Here is a 10619-nt window from a genome sequence, read left to right as displayed (position 1 = left end):
TGATCTGCCCCATTTCAGCTATGGATGTGTTGTAAATGCATAAAAACCCAAACTTGGTCATCATTATGGAATCATGCATTGGTTTTGCTCTTAATGAGTAAAGAGGATAAGAGGTTGGAAGAAGTTTCAAACTTTTTAGCCATGCAAAGGCCTAAAGGTTTTGACTTTATGGTTTAGGAGGCAGTAAAGTGCCTAGATCTGTGATATGAACCGTTGTATTAATCGTTTCAGACCAAAAGTTTTGAGGATGGGAATCTGGGACTTACGATAGACATAATCCCAGTACACGTCGCGTAGAGGGTCGAGTTCCCCGATCCTGGTTAGCCGGTGTACGCCCCGTGTACTGCCCCTGTTGACTTTCGTTGACCTTTAGGGTTTTAGTCAACATTTGGACTTTCAGGTAAAGGAGGGGTAAAATGGTCTTTTACCCTTCTGTGGGATTGTAGGAAGGGATTTAATCTAGCCTTTGTGAGCCATTATTTATTTGAGGATATTATTATGTGATTAGGCGGGGGCTAGATCAATATACTTGATATGTGCATATTTAGTTTGTATTAAGTATAGATTTTTATTCATTTATTAGCTAAATTATTGCATTTCATGGACAAAAGGTACTTAATGATGGGTTTTGGTCATAAGACATCCTATGTGCTCTTATAAACCCTAATGCTAGGATCTATCTATTGTACATGCTTTGAATCCAAGACTATAAACCCTAATTCTAGCATATGGAAATTGATATTAACATATAATTAGGTTTAAGATGTTACCTTGATTGTTATGTAGCAATAACAATCCCAATTCCACCTTGAATTGACTTTGGAAGGCTTAGAGTCACAAGTGTCACTCCTCTAATGGTTCACAAACACCATAAGCAAGAGGATGAAGAGGAGAGAGGATGAAGGCTACCAAAAACGTGTAGAAACCCTTACAAGAAGCTTAGCCACGTTTTTGAGCCTTAAGGTGTCTTTATATAGTTAGGCTATTAGGGTTATCTAACAAGGAAACCCTAATTTGGATGCTTAAGCCCTAAGAAACCCATAGACTCCTTTTAATCAAGCCCTTGGACGATTTCCTTATGGGCTTCCCCATAGAATTCGTCCAACCCTTGATACAAGGCAATCCATGGCCCAAATTGCAATTATCCTATAAATACAATTCCAGTCCCTTAAGTTTAATTAATCTCTTTTAGTCACAATATGATTTCTCCTTTAATGTATTATTCTCATAATATATTAATAAATCATATTTAATCCTTTCTCTCCATAATTCATCCTATCAAGTTGCTTTGGTGAAGGCAACCCAAAAGGACCATGCACCATCGGGTCAAGTACATATCAAAATAGTTATGGACTTAGACACTAATCCAACAGTCTCCCACTTGGATAAGTCTAATAACTATTCTACGTATGACTTCAGATCCTGATCTGCAATCGTAGCTTTCAAAATCCGCTGTCAACTCTGATCCTATCAGATACGCGTGTCCTTAAGATAAGGGATCATATATTCCTCCATTCTAGATATCGTATGACATGATTTCTAATCATTCTCTTTGTACTATTTCTCGATCTCCGATTTATGACGACTGACTAATTGAACAAATCAAATTAGCCCTAGCCCGACCGAGCATTTACATTTGTCATCACTAAATCATCGAGGGGCCCAAAAGATATCACTTTTATCCTTCTTTGGATAAAAGGAACGGATAAACTTTGATACAATGCTTGCTTGCACTCACTAACCAAATCACACATAACAATATGTTTTATAACACCAAGTTACTAGTGCATTTACATATTATCAATGTGCAATCGATTTGCAAGATACAACTCACACATATCGGTTTCAAGAATGTAAGATGTTATCGTCTCACCAATCACTCGTGATATAATTCATGGAGTGATCCAAGCGAGTGTGGGTTTAATCCAATGCTCAAATTCATATTCATAAGAACTCATGAATGTTGCAGCAAACATTTGCTTATGTCTAATACTCTTTTAGACAATCCACACACCAATTCACGACAATCTTCATTCATATCTACTTCCAACATATGAACGACTGTGGCCCGTTTGAATAATTCAATTATTCTTAATAAACTCAATTATTCTGAAGTCAAAACATGCAAAGTGAAACACAAGAACAATACTAATCCCATATGGCCTCAACCCCTTGAGCATAAATAAAAAACCTTTTATTTATCACCATATCGATTACTCATTATTTGTCATTTCGGGTAATCAACTTCTTACTTGAATTATTACACTTGTCCCATGCTCCTAGCATGCACACAATCTTTACCTATGGTTCTTACTTTGTGAAATAGATCACATTGGAAACATTTCCATTCATTCTCATTTCACAACTCCAAATCCGTTTTTCATAAGTTTAAGAATATCAAATTCTTGCCACATATAGAATATGCTAGATTCTAACATTTTATGCAATGATTCTTTCGTAATGTCACTGCACGAAAGTCACAAAGACTATTTCCAATGATATTACAAAGTCCTCTAATGGAGATTGTTACAACACAATTGCTTAGATATGATGTCTCTCACTCAAAGTACATTCCTTTGAACATCCTTTTGCATAAAAGTTTCTAATCTAGTCATAGATTTTCAATATTCAATTCCTAATATGGACACGCTTCCATATTTTCCATATGACAACTCATTCTTAATAGAATCTTATCTATTCTTAATAATGTCAATATGGTCCATCCAATACCATGCTTCCAACTACTCACAAGCAACCAATCTTCGTCGAACTTATAGTTGTTTAATTATTTTGGTCAAAACCAATTCTAGTCCCTTTTCCCTCTAAATGCGCTAGACATTTGGAAAATTTTAGAATGGTCAAACATTAAAGCATTTGCAATCGATCCTATACCCGAAGCGTATGGGACCCGATGCATAATGTTTTATTTGCTATGTTCTCAAAACTCGAATTGTGAAAAGGAATTCCGTAATCATAATCGAAATTTTAAGAACACACTATGTACCTTTGACTAAATTTATTAACATTTCTCAACCTAAGCCTTTAGATTTGAAATAAAGCATAATATTCTCTCCCTTAATTATAGCAAAACAACTTTACAACCTTTACGACTTTGCAAGGTATAACTCTTGTTTTCTATAATTAATATTGCCAACTTGCAATACGTACCTTAATAATCATAAAATCATAACATTTATGCTCCCACTATCATGATGATTACTATAAAACATAACACTTATGCTCCCACTAGCTTTGACATTTATTCATAAACATCTTAACTTACAGAAAAACAATATCTATTGAATTTCTTAAGTCTATATTTCTAATACTTAATGCTTTGATAATCTTTTATCAAGGCTTCTTGAACTTATACACCTTTGCCTTAGATAGTTCATATGTGTGTCTAAACAATTAAGTCTAATTGCCAAACCTCACAATTCAAATTATGGAAAGGGATACCGTAACCATAATCGAATTCGAGAATGCAATTTTACAATCACTATCTTCTTAAAATCTTTCTTAGTGAAAGCATTTCCTCACAATAATTTTCATGAAGGAGGAAATCTTATGACACTTAGATTTAAACGGTGTATGTGTTTCTATCCATGTGAATTTGTTAAAACCAAAGTTTACGACAAATTCAAACTCATATGGACCGAACTTTCTTAATCTTGATTTCTTGCCTTATGGTAGCACAGCTGCCCACCACGTCTTCCAAGTAGTTAAGCATCTCACCTTTTTCCTATCAATGTATCTTTCATTGATCAAGGTGCCTTGCCTTTTATGTGTTCAAAATGAGAACTCATAGAACTCACATGCATAATTAACTCAATTGGAACAACACAAAATCAAAATATTGTCAACACGATAGGTTGTAAACCTCAACTCGTGTGCTAGTGATGATCAATAAGGTTTATTTGACTTGTTCTTGAAACCTTTCAAGACCATTAAGACTCCCACTTACTCCTTGACATATAAGATTCTTTTGTCAATAAATATTTCTTGACAAACAAATTTTCAAGAGTTAGTGTAGCTTGTATCAAAACACTTCATAAATTGGTCCTAGTTGGCCTTTGTCTTATCCAAGACATCATAACTTTCCACATTTGATGAATGTTGTAAACCTTTAATACTTTTCACTCATTGTCACAATCTTAACTTTAAGACTTGTTATTGGAACGAAGTATGATAGACTTCTTGATTTAACCATTTCTTCAATCCTTGATTCCTCTTCTTAAACATACAATTGTACTAAGACTCACTTAGAGGATCAATTGAGATATGGTTCTTAAGCATTAAGACCCATTATAAAGCATAAAAGCTACTCTCCCTTCTTATTAGAATGGAGAGACTTCTATCTTTCTGCCTACTTGATTCTTCTTATTCGCTTTGCTATTGATTTTAACCCTTTTAATCAATTTCGAATTACACTTAATCTTGTAAGTGTAATCATATTTACTAAGCCTTTAGTAAATCATGACGAATATCTTTGTTACTCCTATGGTGAACTTGATCAACACACAACTTTGTGTACTCGATCTCCTAGTCCTTCACTTGACACTTTGTCAACGAATTTGTCTAATTTCCAAATATGAAATTTCTCATTCATCATGCAACCAAGTTGCGTGATTCCAAATTTCAGTCCAATTGAAATTTGGGCGATGAGAAACTCTCCCTATTTGGTAAATTCTTGCCATTTCCATAAATAACATTACTAAGAATCATATCCATTCGTTGTAGAAATATGCAAACATCATTTTCATAACGATTTCATTGCAAGGAAGTAAACAAATAAATAAATAAGTCAAACAAAATTTATTTTATTTATAAAAGCAGCGGAAAAACATCTGTCCTTACAATGCAAAATCTATTGAAAACTATGTAAAAGGAAAATTTCTAACAACTCTATCATAACTATCTAAGCTCAAAATCCAATCTTCAAGTCCATGCGATCGAGATCCATCTCTTGTGATTAGATTCATCTTGCTCTCTTATCAAGCTTCCATTCTTTTCACCGATCGTTCAAAACATTCAAATGCAATCTTATCACATCATATATTAAGAATGAATGAATAGGAACTTAACGGAGTTAGATAGTGGATTTTACCTGAAGCGTAGTCATACTTTTGAATCTCCCATCTCTTAGATCTCTTAGGTAAATAGGGCAACTTCGTCTCCAATGCCCCTTCTCTTGGCAATAAAAGCAAATTGACTCTTTTGGAACAACACATGGAACTACTTCAGACATCGCCTTTCTCTTATGATCAAACTTTTCGATCATTGCATGTCTTTCATTGCCATTATCTATATCCATAGAGGTCTTGAAGGCAAATTCACCAATCAACTTTGCTTTTCTATTGCGCCAAACCATTGCTGATTCAGCAACAATAAGCATATAGGTGAGATCAATAAGGGTCACGTCGTGGTTCATCATATAGTACTCTCTTACGAACTCACTATACGAGTTGGGAAGTGACTGAAGAACCCAATCAACAACCATCTCTTCACCGAAAACGGATCCCATCATTCTTAACCTATCAATGTGTGACTTCATCCCTAAGACGTGTGCACACACCGAATTTCCTTCTTTATGTTTACTTGCCAAAAGGGATTGAGTGATATTGAACCTTTCAATTTTACAATCTTGTGGGTTAGGGAGAATAATTGGAGGAGGAGGAGGAAGTGAAGCATGATTTCTTGTTCCTCGATCGAATTGTGGAATATCATCTTCATGTGGAATGCTTGTTCCACGGGATTTGGGAAGACCATAGTTGTCGAACTTTGACATCTACAAAACGGGAGAAAACAAATTCAAGTTAGTTGATCGATTGAGTCCTTAGTAAATCACCCAAATGAGATACTAAGGCTAGGACCCAACACAATACGCTACAACCTAGAAAAGGGATGTCGTAATCTAGTTGCAGAAAATCGCAAATCAGGAAGAAAATCGCAAATCTGAGTTGTCAAAACAGGGATGTCGTAATCTAGTTATGGTAATTATCTAAAGCCAAAACAGGAAGAAAATCGCAAATCTGAGCTGTCAGACCCTTTGACTCGTCGAGTATGGACCTGGACTCGTCGAGTACAGCTGACTCGGCGAGTTCACCAAGTGACTCGGCGAGTCAAACACTCAAAAGTTCAAAAAATCGATTTTCAGTGCTTATTTCGATCAAATATGCATCAATACAATAGTAACCAATCAAGGCTCTTATACCACTGATGGGTTTTGGTCATAAGATATCGTAGGTGCTCTTATAAACCCTAATGCTAGGATCTAGGTTTCTCTATTGTACATGCTTTGAATCAAAGACTATATACCCTAATTCTAGCATATGGAAATTGATATTAACATATAATTAGGTTTAAGATGTTACCTTGATTGTTATGTAGCAATAACAATCCCAATTCCACCTTGAATTGACTTTGAAAGGCTTAGAGTCACAAGTGTCACTCCTCTAATGGTTCACAAACACCATAAGCAAGAGGATGAAGAGGAGAGAGGATGAAGGCTACCAAAAACGTGTAGAAACCCTTACAAGAAGCTTAGCCACGTTTTTGAGCCTTAAGGGGTCTTTATATAGTTGGGCTATTAGGGTTATCTAACAAGGAAACCCGAATTTGGATGCTTAAGCCCTAAGAAACCCATAGACTCCTTTTAATCAAGCCCTTGGACGATTTCCTTATGGGCTTCCCCATAGAATTCGTCCAACCCTTGATACAAGGCAATCCATGGCCCAAATTGCAATTATCCTATAAATACAATTCCAGTCCCTTAAGTTTAATTAATCTCTTTTAGTCACAAAACTAATTACCAATTAATTATTGACTAATATTAATTAAACAATATGATTTCTCCTTTAATGTATTATTCTCATAATATATTAATAGATCATATTTAATCCTTTCTCTCTGTTGAGATATAATTACTCTTTGATCGATTAGATCTTAGCAACAGGTAGATAATGAAAGTAAAACAATGAAACAGTACTCAAGAATGGATCCAAATGAGTCGAATGATTAGAACGTTCAATCCTCAGCAGAGCTCGATAAAGAACTTCCGCTGTAGAGGATTTTAGGGTTACAAAAGAGATCTTCTTAATTACACGTACAAAACGATCTATCAGTTACCAAAAAGATGCATGCAAGCATCTATTAATACACAAACCCTAACAAGTTATGAATGGACAGGCCCATACCGTATACAAAATGGGCTAAGAGGCGAGCCCAAGACGCAACATCAAATACCCAACAATCTCCCCCTTTGCGTCAATTGGGGCGAGACCTCACTCCAGCTTGCTTACTCCTGCAGCACTGGCTTTCTTCACAGTCTTGAATAGGCAGGGAATGATAGCAAGAAGTGTTTGTCGAAAGTGAATGTACCAATTGATCATATCGTTGAAGTACTTTTTATCACTTTTCGAGTTATGTTTGCACCGATTGATGATACCCAGAACATGCTCCAAGCAGGAAGTGGTGTATTGATGTTTGTCAGCCAAAGCAAATAAGCATTTTTGACCTTCTGCCCTGGTGAATATGACTGAGTTTTGTTTCGGATCAATCTTTCCCATCTTCATTCGGTTTATATCGCTTGCAGGACCGACTGGAGTGATGATGGGCTTCTTCCTGAGAACATTAGCAACCTCTTGATCCAGCTTAGCCACCTCCAAAATATAACAAACTAACATTCTCTTGAAATGGTCTATGATCGGACCATATTCCACTTCATTGACAAGAAGAATGTTGTGCAAGACAATCCAATCATGAGGGTTTAAGTTGGGAAGATCAGCCAGAGAGATGGAATGCTCGGATTTGTCAGATCCCCTTAAGACCTTGAATCTGACATTGATAAAGTTGCCCTCACGATCAAGTTTGAGAACCCGAACGTTGATGATATTCTGCGCGCTCCACGTCTGATACTGAGGTTGAGCAGTCCTCAGATAATAGTCTACAAGCTCCTTATCAACCTTCGGGTGAGGATGAGGAACTTCAGCTATGTGGGAGAATGCATGGAAGATAAAAGCTTTTCTAGTCAGGGGCATGTCAAACTAGGAATCGACCGAATTGATCCGGTCTAAGAAGATCACCGGTTCTAACCAAAGAGTGCAGGGGGACTCAATGGCTTCTTTGATAAGAACTTCAAGAGTCCAAGGAGGAAATAAAGTTTTTCTGCTTTCAAGGAGATCATGAGCCTCCTTTATCTTCCTCTCCTTGGCTTCAGCTTCTCTAACAATGCAAGCCTTTTCATCCAACTCCTTCTTGTTCTGTTTCCTCACTAAGCTGACAATCGGTTCTTGATCATCACTTTCATCACTGTCATCAATAATTTGTTTGTCTTTGCTTTGAGCACTCAAACCTGATGCAGGAACAGTTGTTGGTTTGGGTGCTTTCGGAGGGACAAGTGATGAAAATGGAAGTGATTGAGCTTTGGAACTCAGAGGTGGTTTTGATTGAGTTGTGGGCTTCCTTTCTCCCCCTTGTTTCGGATGGTCCTCCTACTCAGGAATGCCTTCAATGCGGCTAAGCAGGGCAAGAGCAGGAGCGAGATTCTCTGCAAGAGTGCGCCTCACCGAATAGTTAATAATTGGATCATGGGCTTCGATAATGTTAGACAGAGCTCCATGGACATCTGAAACACAACTCCTGACCACAACTTTCTTAGACTGAAGAGAATCGATCTCCTTCTCGGCTTGGGAGAGATGATGAGTTGCTAGAGTAAGCTCGGAAGATTTTCGAGAAAGCTCGTCCTTTGTAGTGGATTCAGCGGCAAGAGTGGCTTGAAAGGTAGGAAGACGATCCGCAACCGAAGATTGAAAAGACTGATTGTCTTCTTTGAGGTTCTGGCGGAAGCTGGCAAATTGGTCTTTTCGGTTTCGAAAGAATGGACCAGCTTCTCCACAACGGTGCGAATCTTCTTGGTGTTTGTTTCTGATGCCGCCTGCAAAGACTCCAGCCAGATCTGGGCATCTTGAAATAGTTTTTCGACTTTTTCGGTCGCTACAGCACTAGCCTTTGTCGATTTATCAATAGCAGCAGCAGCTGAGCTGATGGAAGCTTCGTGTGCTTTGGAGAGAGATTCCACCATTCCCTGAATGGAAACCTCCGAAAAGTGAGATGTTGAGGAAGAGGAAGAAGCCACAAGATTATCAATCTTCTCGTGGAGTTCCTTGATGTGCTTTTTAGTAACTGGAGCATCATCATCATCATCACTTTGAAGTTGGTAGGGGCTGTAGTAGATGGAATCAAAAACCATATCCTCCCCTCCCAAAAAGGTTTCGGTTTCAGCAAATGGAGTGGGAGATAAGGATGTGGCGGGTGGTTCGGTAGTGGTAGGGGGTTCGGGAATGGAAGTGGGTTCGGGTTGTGAAGTTGGAACCCCTGTATCAGATACGTTGGTTGGAACCTCACTGGTGGTGGTTTTGGTGGCTTCTGTGAAGATTGGTGGGGGTATGGAAGTAGTTATGGGTGAAATGGTAGTAGAGGTAGTTATGGGGGGAATAGAAATAGGGTTAGATATGGACGGAATGGAAATGAAGGAGGTTATGATGGGAATGGAAGAGGTTATGGTGGGAATGGATGAGGTGATGATAGGAGAAGGGGAAGGAGGTTTGGATGAAACATGTACCTCATGAGCAGGCGAGTGAGGAGGACTTTCGCCTCTATCCGACTCGTCTGAGTCAGAGTGGTTATCTTCTAAATCGCTGGATGAAGAAGAGAGAATAAGTTTCCTCTTCGACTGTGCTTTCCTCTTTTTTCTTGGGGGGGGGGGGGGGAGATCTGTCTTTGAGGGTTTTCGCTTCTTAGGAGAATGACCATTTGCCCCCTTTGTTGCGTTCTTGATCTTCCCTTTCTCGGGTTTCTTCCCTCTAGCAGCTGGTTTATCTACGTCATTAATGGACTGCACCATTTCTGCAGAAAGTTCCCGTGGACCCGAAGGACGAAAGTCCTTGTAGGCCTTCATTATAACGCTCTCCTTGGACACCCCAGCGGACATAGAATCCGGAATGGATCCGACGAAGGAGAACTTGGTCGGATCAGTAACGATGATCTTGGTGGTGTGGAATACACTGATGGAGGAGAGAAGGGAATCTGCAACTGTTGGAACATGAAGTTTATCCATGGCCCACTTGGTGATCAGCGTCCAAAATCTGGCGTAGGACATTTCAGTGTGGCGAGAGGAGGAGGCTAGGCTCTGAATGAGTTGTTGCCAGAGAACCGAGCCGTAGTCGAGGTTGATGCCATGATATAGACCATAGAGAATGGTCATGAACAGCCTGATGGCCCCATCAGAACCAGAACTACGCTCAGAGAGCCCTTTGAACAGAATGGTGAAGAAACCGTTCCATGGAGGAGGAAGACACGACTTCTTGAACTTAGTGACCGTCGTGAGAATTTCCGTGTAGCCCATGTTGTAGAACATCGAAAATAACTTTCCTACTGGGATGGAATCGGGATTAACCCTAGATTCATCGGCTTCAAAACCTAGGAGCCAGCAGAATCGTTGCTTGGAGATGGAGGTCTTGTGAGAAAGAAGGTTGAAGTAGATTCGATCCACTGATCTATCATAACGGGCAGTGGAGAAGACCTGGGAAAGGCATACCATGGGCACAATCTCGACCTTG

This window comes from Lactuca saligna, chromosome 4, assembly GCF_052625555.1.
Source record: "Lactuca saligna cultivar CGN05327 chromosome 4, ASM5262555v1, whole genome shotgun sequence".
Lineage (NCBI taxonomy): Eukaryota > Viridiplantae > Streptophyta > Magnoliopsida > Asterales > Asteraceae > Lactuca > Lactuca saligna.
This window is presented reverse-complemented; position numbering follows the sequence as displayed.